The sequence below is a fragment of the Miniopterus schreibersii genome, assembly GCF_964146895.1.
Source record: "Miniopterus schreibersii genome assembly, chromosome: 9".
Classification (NCBI taxonomy): domain Eukaryota; kingdom Metazoa; phylum Chordata; class Mammalia; order Chiroptera; family Miniopteridae; genus Miniopterus; species Miniopterus schreibersii.
In genome coordinates, this window is record NC_138118.1 from 78,480,425 (window position 1) to 78,495,759 (window position 15,335).

Consider the following 15,335-nt stretch of genomic DNA (forward strand, 5'->3'; position numbering starts at 1 on the left):
GCAGAAGCTCCTTGACATTGGCCTCGGCAATGATTTTTTTGATATGACACCAAAAGCACAAACAACAGTAGAAACGTTCAACAAGTGGGGTTGCATCTGACCTAACAGCACAGCCAAAGGGACAGTCCACACAATGAAAACGCTCTATGGCACGGGGGGGCGTTTTTGCAAATCGTGTATGAGACAAAAAATTTCTTTCCTGATTTTTATCCATTTCTGTTTTGAGTTTTAAATGTTCTGAGTCAGGCTGTTTTCTTTCTTCCATCTCTCAGTGCTTGTTTAGGGATATTTAGTTCAGATTGGGGCGTTGACACTGTCTTTGTTTTTTATTGTTTTGGGGAGAGGAGAATACTCGTCAGCTGAAAGGTTTCGATATTTATGTTCCGTTTCCTCCTTATAGGAGCTTTGAGTGGGTATTGCGACGTTTACGCTTCGCTCTGAGATTTTTTTTCTCGGACTAGCAGCAGCTGTCACGGGCAGGCCCGGCGAGGAGGCGAAGGGGTAGGCTCTGCCTGAGATCGTTCATTCAAGGGCTTTCTCCTGTTTGCTTATGAAATACAGTTTCTTAAAAGGTCCCCCCTTTGGGGGGATGGTGGTGCCGTATGTTCTGACGTCACGATCCGCCTGAGTTTGAAGTTCTCTTAATTTCCGGCTCTTTGCTATTTTTTTCACCACTGAATCTCTAAGGCTGCGCTTTCCAGGTCACCCCTTCTCCCCCAGAGCCGGTGCTTTCCCCGGATGTCCCCTCTGGTTTTACAGACTTGTAAACTCCTTCCTTTTGGTTTGTCAGTAGCCGGTACTTTAATCTACCACGTCTCATACCTTGTTCAGTATTTTCCCACTTGGGGGAGACGCGCTCTTTCTGGGGGGTGTTGTCCCTGTTTCTCCACACCCAGGCCCCTCTTTTCTGAACCGGCTCATCTGAATTGGGTCGTTTGTGCACCTACTTGGGCAGAATTTGAAGCCTGGAGTGTTCTCTGTCTGACAGTTGTGCTACGGGCACGGATTCAAGTGGTTTTAGTTGCTCATCTTGTTGATCTGCATGGTTTTCTGGGATATTTATGGAGATACGCAGAATACAGAATATTTATTTCCCTTTGATTTTCCCCCCTTTTCTATCTTTTGTATCTACATAATTTTGCATAGTTGTCATCGCAGGCCTACTCAGTTCTGCTTCTTTTGAACAATATTATTTTGATTTCCCCAATTCCTCCCGTAATCTTATAGATGCTATCGTTATTTGTGAATAGGCCTATAATATTTTGCCAAGTGGGGTATGTCATGCTACATTTTATTACTTTTCTATTGTTGGATATTTACATTGGAAAGGAAGGTTACAAGTGTGTTTGGCATCAGTAAATTCAGCTCGGGCCGTCTTGAAGGGATGAGCGCTTGGCCCAGTAAGCATGTAACAAATCTTGGCGGAATCAGTGACTCAAAAGAAAACGGAAACTGGACAGAAGTGCCCGACTGGGAAGAAAACTCACGTCCTTTAAAATGTCCGGTTGAAACATGGAAGTGTCCCGTCCTCCTGGCACCATGAGCCGGTGGAGACTCCACTCGGGCACCAGAGTCAAACGCTCCGGGAGTGTGAGGGCGAATCGACTGGGTGAGTAAGTTCCGTTTTGGGGGGTCCAATCCAACGCTGTGTCTCGGAGTGAAGGTCACGGAAAAGTGCTTCAACCTGAGGGCAGCTTGTATTCGGGCCGACTTCGGGGAGGAGTGACCGCGACCTCGCCCTTTGGTCCCTCCCCTTTGCGTGGGTGGGGATGAGCCAGGGCACAGCTCGCGGCTCTGGACGCGGTCGGTCCCCATCAATCACTCCTCCCATTGTCTGAATGCACCTGGGCATCGCAGCAGTTTATTTCCAAAGTATTCAAGACGGGGAGGCCAAGGGTGTACTCTTGGAGCTATTTAAGCGGAGCGGTTCCAGTCAAGACGGGCAGCTGTTCCCGATTATTGGTCCATTTATTCTAGGTGCCAGGGAAAGCCCACGAGGGTGTCACTAAATTGAGTTTTCAAGTGACCCCTGGTCGGATGAAAACCTCCTAGCTGTGCTGTTTTTCCCCACAGACAGTCCCCTGGACAAGTTCGCAGCACTCTGGTCATGGATGAATCACGGCTGCTGCCCGCAGAGGACACCTGCCTGATCCTATAGGGCTCCCGCGAAGTCACCTTCCAGGGACTGTTCTGGAAACGCTGTTGGGCTGAGAGCCTGGACACGAGGACAAGTCAGAAATGTGCCAAAAGAGCAAACGGGAATGATGAGTGGCCGTCACTTCCTAGGCTTGTGTGAGTTGTGTCAGAGCACGATTCCAAGGGGTGCCTGGTCCCCAACACGCGTGTGGAATGTCCCCGTAGGAACGTGGGACTTGTGGCTTATTTGTAATTCGGGAAACGGGTCTTTCTCTCTAGGAGTGTGTCACAGGTTACAGGAGTAGCTTCTGCCAGGGCAGCCCCTGGAAAGCACGAGCCCCCGCAGAGTGAACGACAAGGCGCGTTTCCAGTGCAGAATCTTACCACAGCCGCCTTCGCAGCCCTGCACCGCCTGCCACGCTCCCGGCGAGAGCGCAGGCTCTGGAGTCGCAGCGCCTGGGGTCGGGCTGTGGCTCATCACTTATTACACAGGGTAGCCTTGAGCTAGGTAGTTAATTAACCTTTTTTAAAAAAAAAACCTTCATTTTTATATCTGTGAAATAGAGATAATCAACTACGAACGTAATAGGTTTGCTGTGGGAATTTAACGAGGTTACCCATTGAGAGCGTTTGCCAGTGGGGATGGACGGAGGCCTGGCCCGGGCTGGTGGTCACACAGTGCGGCGTACAGACGCTGAGCTGCGGAACTGGGCACCGGAAACCTGGATAATTCTGTTAACTGGTGTCACCTCAATAAACTTAATAAAAAGGGGGGAAAAAGTGCTTACCAAATGGCCAGGGTCCTCCTCTCTGTTATCATTAACTATTTTCATCCCTCTCAAGGGGTATATACAGGGTGTCCCCCCAAAATGTACACACACTTTACCAGCTGAGAGCTCACTTTTGAAAGTGAAATGTGTTTTGATAAACACCGCCTGCATAATTGTTCAGAGTGTGTGTCGACATTTGGGACACCCTGTGTATATACACATACTGCTCTCATTTGTCTGACTCCCTTTGTTGTATGAAAACGGATCATTTAAATTATTCAAGGCCAACTATGTCCCTTTTGCTCGCCCCACACGTGTAGGGGTTACAGAGGGACGTCCGAGCACCCGTTTCACAATTCGCAAAGCTAACAGTGTCCTTGGTTAGGCTCGCGGAGATATCTCCTGGGGTCACTGGCCGACCCAGAAGGTCACCCCACACCGGTTCCCCAAGTGACCTCGGGCCCTGTGACAGTTCCCCGTGGTGCACTTTCCCTGGCGACTGTGAGGACCGAAGCTGGAGGGGAAGACACTTGGGTGTCAACGTGAAAAGTGAAAGCCGGGTGATGGTATGTGTCCCGAGAGCCACAGGGGAACAGCTGCTCCACGCCTGGGAGCAAGGCCCGTTTCATTAGTGGCCGGGGCGGTGTCTCTGCCCCCAAGGCCCCTGAGCGGCAGCCCGGGAGCTCACTGAGTCGCACTGTTCGCGGGGCGGTGCCAAGGCGACCCCCGAGAAAGCCTGCAGCGTGGTGCCTGCGAGTCTAAGTCCTAAATGGAACGCCTGCGCTGTGCTCTGTCCCCCGCGTGTCAAGAGCCAGAAAGCAACCCCGGGAGCAGCCGGCCTTTTATTGAACACAAATGAATTCGTAATAGCCGATGTTTATGATTCTTTTTACATACAGTTTTTACGGCTTATTTTATGTCGACAAGGTTGCGAGATTATGTGTCCCCGAGTTCAAGAATTCCCCTTTATTCTCTCAGCCCTAACTGTGTTTGATATGCTGCACTTGATACGCTATCTTTTATTACGCAGAAGCCCTTTGATCTGTGCCGAGGAAAGGCGCCACATAAATGCAGAAATCCATTACGGTCGCACGGAGCGGCTTTACGGCGGCCGCTGCCGTGGGAGGCCCGCGGCTGCGAGTGCTCACGCCGAGAGCGATTCAGGGGCCGGGCTGGCTGCAGACGTTTATTTTTGGAGTATGCTTTTCAGTGACGTAAACACGCATCCATAAAAGTGCACAAGTCCTGAGGGTTCCGCTTGATGGCTTTTAACATGGTGAGTGCACCCGTGTAACCAGCGCCCAGATCAAGAAATGGAACATTGCAGGATCCCTCGGCCCCCTTCTCATTCCCGGCACCCCTCCCCCCCAAAGACACCACTATTTTTCTTTTAAGATTTTTAAAAAATACGTTTTTATTGATTTTTTTTGAGAGAGAAGAAGAGAGAGGAATAGAGAGAGAGAAACATCATCGATCGGTTGCCTCCTGCACGCCCCCTACTGGGGCACTGAGCCCGAAACCCAGGCATGTGCCCTGGCTGGGAATTGAACCGGCGGCCTCTTGGTGCCCGGGTCAAAGCTCAACCACTGAGCAACACCGGCTGGCACCACTATTTTTTTTATCAGCATGGGTTAGTGTCTCTTAATTTTGAACTTCACATAGATCAAAACACACAGAATGTGCCTGTAGGGTCTGGCTTCTTGATCTCAGCGCAGCGCCAGCAGGGCTCGCCCAGGCAGCCCTTCCTCTGTTCTTTTCACTGCGCAGATTTTATTGTACCGCTGGGATGGTGTGAATATAGCACCGTTTACCCATCCTGCTGGTGAAGGGCATTTGAACTGTTTCCAAATTGTTAGCTGTACATGTGCAGCGCTGCTAAACATTCTCTGATGCCTTTTGATGTGCATCTGTATGAGTGTCTATAGAATGTGTACTTAGGAGTGGGATTCCTGGGCCATAAAACTTGGCTTTGGTAGATATTGGCAAACAGTTCTCCCAAGTGGCTGCACCAATTTTCACTGCCATAAGTCATGTGTAACTGTCTGGTTGCTCCACAGCCTGTCCGACATGGCGAGGCCAGTTTTTAAAACTGTAGCCACTCTGTTGGGTGTGAAGTTGCATCCTCACTGTGGTCTTAACTGTCGCTTCCCTGAGCACTAATAATGTTGGGCACCCTTACATAGGTTTACTCCCTTTCGTGAGGTGCCTGTTCAAGTCTTTTGTCTACTTTATTGTCATGTTTCTTTTTTATGGGTTTATGGGAGTTCTTTATCCTGGTTATGAGTCTTGTCAGATACGATATATGCATTGCAAATATCTTTATTTCATGACTTTCTTACTAGTGTCTTTTGATAACATCAGTTCTTAATTTTTAAGTACTTCAATTTATGCATTTTTTTCTTAAAGGAAAGATTGTTTACTGCTCTCCTTGACCTGTTAAGAAGTCTTTTCCTATTCTAAGTCATGAAACAATTCTTCTATGTTTTTTTCCTAGAAGAGTAATTGTTCAATGTTTTATATTTAGTTCTACAAACCATTTGGAATTTGTGTTTTGCTTGTGGTTGGAGGTGGAGGTCAGGGCACACTTTTTTTTTTCTGTACAGATTTGCAATTTCTCTAGCATCATTTTTGGAAAAAAATCACAATTTCTCCACTAAAATTCACAAGTTTGATGTTGACATTCACAGCAGGGAATGCAGTCTCTTCTCATGCATAGGTTTTCAGACTGTTGTGCACAGGACTCGCTGTGGAATGTGCTGGAAATGGAGAGTCCTAGGCACTCCCAGAGATTCTGATTCACTGCAGGTGATTCTCGAGCCTGGGGGTCTGCACGTACTCTAAGGGCTGGTGATGCACCCAGACCACCCTGAGCTAATCAGACCGCATCCCTCTGCCCCATTTATCCATCCATGGATGGGTACTTGTACCTCATAGGTTTCTGTGGTCGGGAAGACCAGTTAACAAGTCCGTTTGGGGGGATCTTATTTATCTTACCAACTCTAATGTTTTGTTTGGTTAATATTCTCTCCTTTCATTAGTTACTCATCAGTATATATCAGCTAATGATCATCGATTTGAATTTCACGTGGGCATCCACTGTCTCCTGTGTCACCCATCCTGGTACTCAGCAGAGCTCATTGCAAAGCAAATCCTTTGGGACAAGTTGCTTGTCTCCTAGTATAGCATAATCCAGTTGTCTTGTCCTTTTGTTAGGATCCATCACATCCAATTGGCCTTTATTGAACACCTACTAGTTACCACACCTTGTTTTAGAATCTACTCTTTAACCTCAAGGTTCTCAGAGTCTGTAGTGGGCCTGGGAACACAACTAACTTCTTAACAGATAAGTGCAATGCCAATTCTGGAACGCGTGAGTCAGCCCTCCCTGTGGGCGGGCAGAGAAGCCTCCAGCAGTGGGGTTTGGGCTGGGCCTTGAAGAGCGTGTAGGGTTTGCTGGGGGATAAGGGAAGGAGGCTGCTTCAGCAGAGGAGAAAGAATGAAACAACCCGGCATGATCGAGGAGCCACGTACAGTCCACGTGTGCAACCCCTTCAGGAACTTGAAAGCCCGTGTAAACTGAGGGCCTGGAGGACTGTACCATTGACCTTTAAACAAAAGCCAACCCAAAGTGCCAGACCAGATTCCAATCTAAATCAGGGAAAGTTTGGGGAAGGTGGCATGTGAACCCCAGATGCCCTTGGTCCTGGAGGTCAACATCCATGTCCCGTCAAAGGATGGACATGTGGACCAACAAGGAAGGGAGACCTGGATCATGAGCGTGCTACTCAGTTGCTCAGTGCTTGCTGCAGGGGTTCCTGCCTGTCGGATGACACCCCCCGATGCTGAAGTGGCTGCTCACCCTCTCCCTCCTTTGCTGAAGAGGCTCAATTAGTGGGGAGCACCCTTGTAGGGGGTGGATGGACAGAGGGGGCTTCTGATGACACCCATCCTTCCTAGTGAGGCCATGAGGACCTCAGTGCCATGTGATGGGGAAGGATGCAGCTGCTTTTGTATCATAGGTAATAAAAAAGGGAAAACCCTGCTAATTCGGTGTAAAAATAATTCAGAGTCATAAATACCCCAAAGTGAAAGCAAACTCCAGAAAGGCTAGTTTTGAAATGGGAGGTAATTAATTCCTTATGCGATGGGCTGAAACTCAACCCAGACATGCCTTTTTCGGTTTCTTTCAGACAGTTTACAGTCGGGTGGAAAGGAAAACCACGCAATCTCTTGGTGTGGTGCAGTTTCACTGTGTGTCTCCTTTTATTATTTTGCTCATTCTGATCATTTTTTACGTGAACATGCATAGAATGAATTCAGCTCCTGTTGTCCGTGAGATTTATTTTGCCCCGAGGATCTCTCTTCCCTCCACTGGGAGATAGTTGAATTGTTAGTGCATTTTTCGGTAAAAGAAAAAATGCCGACATTAATTTGAAATTTTGCTGTTTTTTTTTTAAAAAAAATCAGAAATAAAGCTGCTGCTTACAGAAATCAGTTTTAAGTTTAAAGTCAGGAAAATAAGTTTTAAATTCCACATTCAGGGTGTTGTAGGCCTCCAACTTGACTTCTACAGTCCAGTTGAAGATCTTCTAAGTTCCTACATGTATTGTTCATGCTCCCAACTCCTGGCTTCATTCATTCCCTGGGGCTGGCCTTCCCCCACTGCCCCCTTCTCAGTGGGGTTGTCCGCTGCAACTCAGATGTACAAGAGAAAATAGAGGGTTTTTTTCTGGAACTATCTTGTACTTTGTAGGATCCTTGACCCTTCTAGGTCAGAAGAAAATAACGAACTACACAACCCACTTTAAACCTTGGGCCTAACCAATAATTTAAAGGGTGTCTCTAGATAAACCTGTCTTTGAGGGACAACTGCTCTAATTTCCTCTTTAATAATTTCCATCCTGAGTCCCCTGCTGTGTGTGGACTGGAGGCTGCATTTGTTCTCATGGGCTCGTCCCTGGGTCTACATCAAGATGGTCCCTGGGTCTACATCAAGATGGTCCCTGGGTCTACATCAAGGTGGTGCCTGGGTCTACATCAAGGTAGTCCCTGGGTCTACATCAAGGTGGTGCCTGGGTCTACATCAAGGTGGTCCCTGGGTCTACATCAAGGTGGCGCCTGGGTCTACATCAAGGTGGTCCCTGGGTCTACGTCAAGGTGGTGCCTGGGTCTACATCAAGGTGGTGCCTGGGTCTACGTCAAGGTGGCGCCTGGGTCTATATCAAGGTGGCTCCTGGGTCTACATCAAGGTGGTCCCTGGGCCTACATCAAGATGGTCCCTGGGTCTACATCAAGGTGGTCCCTGGCCCTACATTAAGGTGGTCCCTGGGTCTATGTCAAGGTGGTGCCTGGGCCTACGTCAAGGTGGTGCCTGGGTCTACGTCAAGGTGGTTTCTGGGCCTGCATCAAGGTGGCGCCTGGGTCTGCATGAGGAACTCTGGTCCCTCCCTGGCCCACCTGTGCTGTGGCCGCTGTCCTCACTAGGCTGCCTTGCCCCTGTGTATTTTGCTGGCCTCAGTCAGTGCTGCGTGGCCCCTCTCTGCTGATAAGAGCTCCCCTGGTCCTGTCCCACTCCCTGACTCGGGTGCTGTGCTTTGGCTGTGCCTGGCGGCCCTGGGGACAGGCCTGCTGGCTTTCAGCAGTGTCTGCTCCACTTGGTTCTGCAGCGGCCTCTGGAGCAGACGGCAGCCCTCTCACCTGACTGTGTGCTCTGCCCACTCCCCCTGCTCCGTTGCCCATGGCCACTTGGGACCCTGCATTGCGTTTTGCCCCTGGCTCTGCAACAGGGAGGAAGGCAAGAGCCCCGTCTGCCTTTGGTGCTCCCCACAACTGCTGACAGTGCCTCCTACAGAGTCTCACTTGGATCATGTTTAAAATGAAATGACTTCCCCTCGGAATTTCAGAGCTTGGTCCTTGCTCCACATTTAGAGACAAGAGGGAGGTCACTGCTGTCAGTGGCGTCCGATGAACGAAGTCTGAGGGTTTCAAAAGGCACATTTCTGTGCGTCCTTTGCAGCTGTGATGTCCCTCCTCTGGACGCGGCTCACACATTCTGGCTCCCGGAGCCTGTGTTGATGCCCCTGGGATGCTTTTGCCGTTGAGCTGGTCCATGCGGGGCTGGCAAACAGGGGCCTGCCACCGTTATTGCGTCACCCTCTAAAGCTCGTTACTGACACTGCTGGAGACAGAGGGCTCTTCTGACCCCAGGAGCCTGGCGCTGGTGTCACAAATAACCAGCCTCCCCCAGACCGAAATGCTGGAAGTTATGTCTTCCTGGCACACCGATACCCACATTTTAAGGAATGCAAAAAAAAAAAGAAAAAGTCCCCAGAGGGTGCTGGAGGTTGCTGCCTTGTCTGCATATATTTGGTGGCAGAGAGAAGTGAGAGTTCGTTTATGACTTGCTTTCTGTCACCAGTTGGATTCCCGGTCAGCGCACATGCCCGGGTCGCGGGCTCGGTCCCCAGCGTGGGGCCTGCAGGAGGCAGCCGACCCATGTTTCTCCCTCTCATTGACGTCACTCTCTCCCTCTCCCTCTCCCTTCCTCTCTAAAAAAAATCAATAAAAACATTTTTTTTTAAAAAAACAAAGAAAAAGTAAGTCAAGCCAAGGAGGTGGTGTCTAGCCTGTTTGAGCAGAAAGTTCCAGAGGCTTTTTAAAGAGGAAATTGGCTTTCTCCTCTGAGTTAGGTGGAGTGGAAGAGACAGCCGGAGGTGCGGGAGGGCTGGCTGCTGACCTCAGACAAATGTTCATCGAGTGTCCCGTGTGCGAGCTACTGCTTTAGGCCCCCGGGAAGCGTCTTCGGGGGAAAGGTCTTCGGAGGCGGGGCAGGGTGACAAGGGAGGCGGCCTTGCTGGAAATAGGGAAACAGCGGCCAGGTGTTTGCTCAGAGCCCGCACTTGGACCCCAGACCACTGTCAAGGTGTCGAGACACCGTCCATCGGTCTCACCGTGTGAGGGTTTGCTAAGTGTTTACTTTTACGGAGATTTCCTTTGGAAGTTCCCGTCTCTGGCTTTTTTTGGGGTCAAGAGTATGTCCTCGTTTTATGCATCAGTTTCTTTCGGACTCGAGGCCATAGATGGTTTGTTTTAGCATTTTGAAGTTCAGCCCTAGAGAGAAAAACCAATATTGGAGTTGGAAACAGATCTAGAAGGATCCCTTTGGATCGTCTGTGCTCCGTCCCTTTGAAATCTGTGTTAGTTTCTAGTAAGGGAGGGGAAATGTGATTTATCATTGTCACCGGGGTCGCAGACCAGGCTGGACGTGCGAAGTCGTGTTCAAAATTAATGGACTCCTCTCCTGACAACAGCGTCTTCCTGACTCTGTTTATCTTTGGGGTGTTTAATTTTTCAGAATGATATTCTTTCTTCACTTTACAGTGGGTTAAGTGGCTTTAAATATGACCGCCTTTATTCTTTTTTCAGCATTGTATTTCAAAGTTCAGAGTCAGCCGAGGTTTTAAACTTCCAGTTTTTGTGTGCTTAAGCTTTTTATAACCACGGCGAAGAAAGGAAATACAAACATCTGTGTTCAGTGTCCCCTGCGTGTTACCCTTGGTGTCAGTGCCCGCCTCACTCCGTTCGGAGCCACAGTTCGATTAGAAGCTCGCCCACCCGTAGTATGTGCCCCCGCTCGCCGGGCAGAGGCGGGCGAGGGCAGGGCCGGGGGCGGAGGCGGGTGAAGGCAGGGCGGGGGGGAGCAGGGGGGTGAAGGCAGGGCCGGGGGGCAGCAGGGGGCTGAAGGCAGGGCCGGGGGGCAGCAGGGGGGTGAAGGCAGGGCCGGGGGGCAGAGGTGCGTGAGGGCAGGGCCGGGGGGCAGAGGCGGGCGAGGGCAGGGCCGGGGGGCAGAGGCGGGCGAGGGCAGGGCCGGGGGGCAGAGGCGGGCGAGGGCAGGGCCGGGGGGCAGAGGCGGGCGAGGGCAGGGCCGGGGGGCAGAGGCGGGCGAGGGCAGGGCCGGGGGGCAGAGGCGGGCGAGGGCAGGGCCGGGGGGCAGAGGCGGGCGAGGGCAGGGCTGGGGGGCAGCAGGGGGGCGAAGGCAGGGCTGGGGGCAGAGGCGGGTGAAGGCAGGGCTGGGGGGCAGCAGGGGGGTGAAGGCAGGGCTGGGGGCAGAGGCGGGCGAAGGCAGGGCTGGGGGGCGGCTGGGGGCAGGCGGGGCGGCTCCCTGGGCGGCCGGGCGGTGGTCGCGACGCCTCGATGCCTCGCCGCTCAGGGAAGGAGCCGCCTTCGTGACACAGCCGCTCCCTCGCATCCACTGGTCCTTACCATTCGGTGACCTCGGCGCACGCGGTCAACGACCCCGGCCCGTGGGCTTGGAGTGGGCAGGAGTCCCAAGTCCTCGCCGGCCAAAGCCCAGGGGACCGAAGTGGAACAGCACCCCCGCCCCACCCACCCCACGACACTTGCTCTGTAATAGCTCCTCTCACCCAGCGGCTCCATGGCTTTCACGGGAGGGTCGGCGGGCTCGGGGGCGCCGTCCCTTCCCCCTCGGCGCCCACCTGGGAGCGCGGCCGCCCAGGGCCCGGGGCAGGATCGGTGCCCGCGGAGGGCTGCCGCGGAGGGCAGGGCGCTCTCAGTGGGAGCCTCGCGCCGCTCGGAGGGTGAGGGAGCGGGGTGTCGGGCGGGATGGCGTGGGGGGCTCCACGGAGGGCCTTAGCGCAAGCGTAGGGCCCAGGTCCCCACCCGCTCGTGCTGGTCACACGGCTCCCTGGGCCTCGGGAGCTGGGGTGTGGTTGGCTGGTCAGGCCCCCGCTTCCAGCTCGGGTGCGGGTTAGCAGGTGTGCTCCGCGGTGGCCTCGGGTTCGATTTCCTCTCCAAGTTTACTGACCTCGGAGCTTCACGGGGGGCCCGGGCGGTGTGTGTTCTGGCGGTGATTGGAGCCAGAGTTGTGTGTGGATCGGCGGTGGGACAGTCAGGCGCTGGCCCGCCCCTGCCTTGGACCCGTTGCTGTTCAGGAGAGGGGCCCTGGGCGCTAGAGTCGGGGGTCGGAGTCTCATACACCCCACTCGCTGCGAACAGCGTGAAGCCGCCGACCTGCCCGCAGGCACCAGCCGGCCTGCTGAGGGGCCCGCGGCAGCGTTGGCCTGGGGTGACATCGGCATCGCGCAGTTGCCTGTCTTCTAACAGACTTCAGATTCTGCTGGAAGAATTTTCTTAAACAAGAGATATTAATATGCCTTCACTAACCAAATTGTTTAGGTGTTACATTTTCTAATTATCTATTAAAATTTTTATTTTGCTTTCAGGGTTTTTCTCGGTTTTATTTTATTTGCAGAGCTTTGACTTAAACTGTTTTGACTGCATCTTGTTACCTGAGGTGTTAAGAACCTTGGAAATGATCTAGTCTGAGCACCCGTCCACTGCCAGGCTCCTGTCTGCAGCTCTGACGGGGAGCCCTCCCTCCTGCCTGAAAATCTCCGATGAAGGGAGCAGACCCGCTCCCAGGAGGTACACTGCTTTCTCTAAGTAACTTTGTACATTAGAGCAGCTTAGGTTGGCAGAAAATGGAAAGGAAGGTGCAGAGACCCCTCCATGCCACCTGCCCCCACTAATGCACAGCCTCCCCCTTTATCAAATCCCCCACCAGAGTGGTCCATTTATTACAATTGATGAACCTACACTGACGCATCATAATCACCCCAAATCTGCGCGCTACATCAGGGTCCACTCGGTGTTGTACATTCTATAGGTTTGGACAAATACTTGGTGACGTGGACCCACCGTTGTAGTATCCAACAGAGTATTTTCATTGCCCTAAAGGTCCTGTGTGCTCCACGGCCCCTCTGCCTCGGTCCCTGGCAACCATCAACCTTTTCACTGTCCACCTTACCTCTTCCAGAATGTCACATAGCTGGGCTCACTGTATGCAGCCTTTCCGAGGGCCTCCTCTCCCTCAGTAATGTGCACGTAAGTTCCCACCCTGTCTTTTCGTGGCTTGGTAGCTCATTTCTTTCAGCGCTGGATGTATTCCCTTGTCTGGATGGACCGCAGTGTGCTCATGCGCTCACCCACTGAAGGACACCTCGGTTGCTTCCAAGTTCAGGCGATTGTAAACAGAGCAGCTAGAAACATCCACGCGGAGGTAACTGGAAGAATTTAAATTTGAATTTTGGCAGCTTCATTCCAGACTTTTTTATTATTATTTCTCCCTATTATTTTAAATCACAAAGCAATAACCCATAAGTCTGAAATCTTGCTAAAAGCATTTGGCCTCCTGAGCTTGTTTTTCTCAATAAAGTTATGAGCTATTCTTTGCCAAAACAGACACTGGGGTTTGTTGTGAAAGTCGTTAAAATATAATTGAAGCCGATTGCTTTTTTGAGTCACTTGGAATTTTTTTCGCATTTCTTCCCCCCGAGTGGTCTGGTTTCAAATTTAATTAACTTGGAAAACTAGGTTGCCATCACCTATGTGATCTTGAAAAATGCATTTGAAAGAAGTAATATCCTCCATATCCTATCCAAATAGACCACAAAATGGGGTTAGTAATTTGATAATTTAATAGGAAAATCATTCTATTTTAACGACAGTTAATTTACTCTGGTTGATCATGGGGAAGTAGACAGGAAGGAACAGAAAGGACCAGAGGGGGACGTTAGACCGTGAGCTTCAGCTGATGCCAAAGACGGAGGTTAACCAGCAAACTCCCAGGCCCGGTCACCTCCCGCTACCTCCTTTTAAAACAAACGAGGGTGACCATGTAAATAAAAATCCATAAACAGCAAAAGCAAGAGAATATAGGGATGTTGTATATGGATTCAGGTCTAACAGATACAAAACCAGTCATTGGTGAGGAAAGGACTTTGGAATAATCTTTAGGATTTTAAAAAAAGATATGCTTTTATGAAGTTGGCCAGAGAGAGCTTTTTCCTGGGAATATGGTGTGAGAGGGGTACGTTTTCAAGGGAGAAGGAAGGAAGCGGTCCCGCGACGTAATAAAAATCGGTGTTGAAATCGAAGCCACTTTTATAAATCACACATTTTGGAGACACGCAGTAGACTTTCCTGGCCAGTCGTCCGAGCAGCCAGATATGTAGAAATGCAGGCATGGAAACAGAAAGTCTTTACAACCAGTTCCATCCTCTGGAGGCTAAATCTTTGGGTTGCCTGGTCTTTGATATGAGAATCTGGCTAAATCCAGCATTTAAGACAAGTCAACAGCCCCTCGTGGTGCTTTCTAGCTTTTACCTGCCTTTGGCTTTTCCTCCGACTCACCTTGTGCGCTGCTGTGCTGCTAAGATGCGTCTCCCGAGTCACTGGATCCGTCCCCGCTTCCTTTAGAAAATCCCCTTATTTCTGGAATCTGGCGAACGGGTCTCTCCTCTGAAGCAGGGTCGCTGCACAGGAAAACGGTTTCTCGTCTTTACTCCTGTCCTTCCCTCCGTCACCTCCGGAGCCGGGACAAGAGGTAGTGTCGCGTTCATTCCGCAGTTGTCTGTTGAGCACATATGTGAGCCAGGCGCTGTGCTAGGTGCTATCCCACAGTCCTGGCGCTCATGGAACTTTCTGGAAAATATAACAGGCCTCTCCCAGACGGCCTGCAAGGCTAGAAATCTTCCTCCGCAGACAACCAAAGCAAATATTATCAGTGTAAATGGCCTAATATTACAAACAGTGACATGCCTCCCGTCGGTCCCTGCTCTGTGCAGTGTGCACATACACTAAGTGTATTTCTTTCGCCCGGTTCACTGTATAATTTACCTTGCACACCTTTTCTATTTTAAAACAGCAGACAATTTCACGGAGCTGGTTAGTTCACAGCTGGTTGGCTGCAGACTCGCGAGTTTCTGTGCTCCCTGCAGGTAGTGTGTGTGTGTCGGGGGGTAATCTGTTCTCTAGTGCCAGGGTCACTAACACTCGTGGACGGACATTTAAGGTACTAAAATCCAAATGATTAAATTCCTTTGCAGGCCAGGTGCAATTTAAATTTTATCCCTAATGTCACCTCGATGGTTAAGAGGAAGACTCGAAACCCTGAACATTCTAGTTCAATGAGAAAATCAGATCTCATCGAAACAGCCATTATTATGTTCACTGTATTAAACTGCCTGCCAAGAACATGTAATGTTGGACCTGAAGGTGACTTCAGACACTGTTCCATTTTATGTGGACCTGACCGGAGGCCCACAGAGCTGAAGTTACTCACCTGAGGATGACAGCGAATTGGGACGGAGACCAGTTCGGTTGGAGTAATGCTCACCTAACAGCCTCATTTTAGCTTAATCTTCTCTCTAGAGGCTCTGTTTCCAAAGACAGCCCCATTCTGAGCTCCTGGGGATTAGGAATCAACATGTGAATTTGGGGGGCACACAATTTAGCTCCTAACAGGGCCAATCCTTAAAAAGTGTTGAAAATAATGCCTGTCCTTGTTTATCAGGCACTCAGGCTTTGGGTTGGTAGCGTCTGAACCCGGGGCAATTTTGCCCCCCCCCC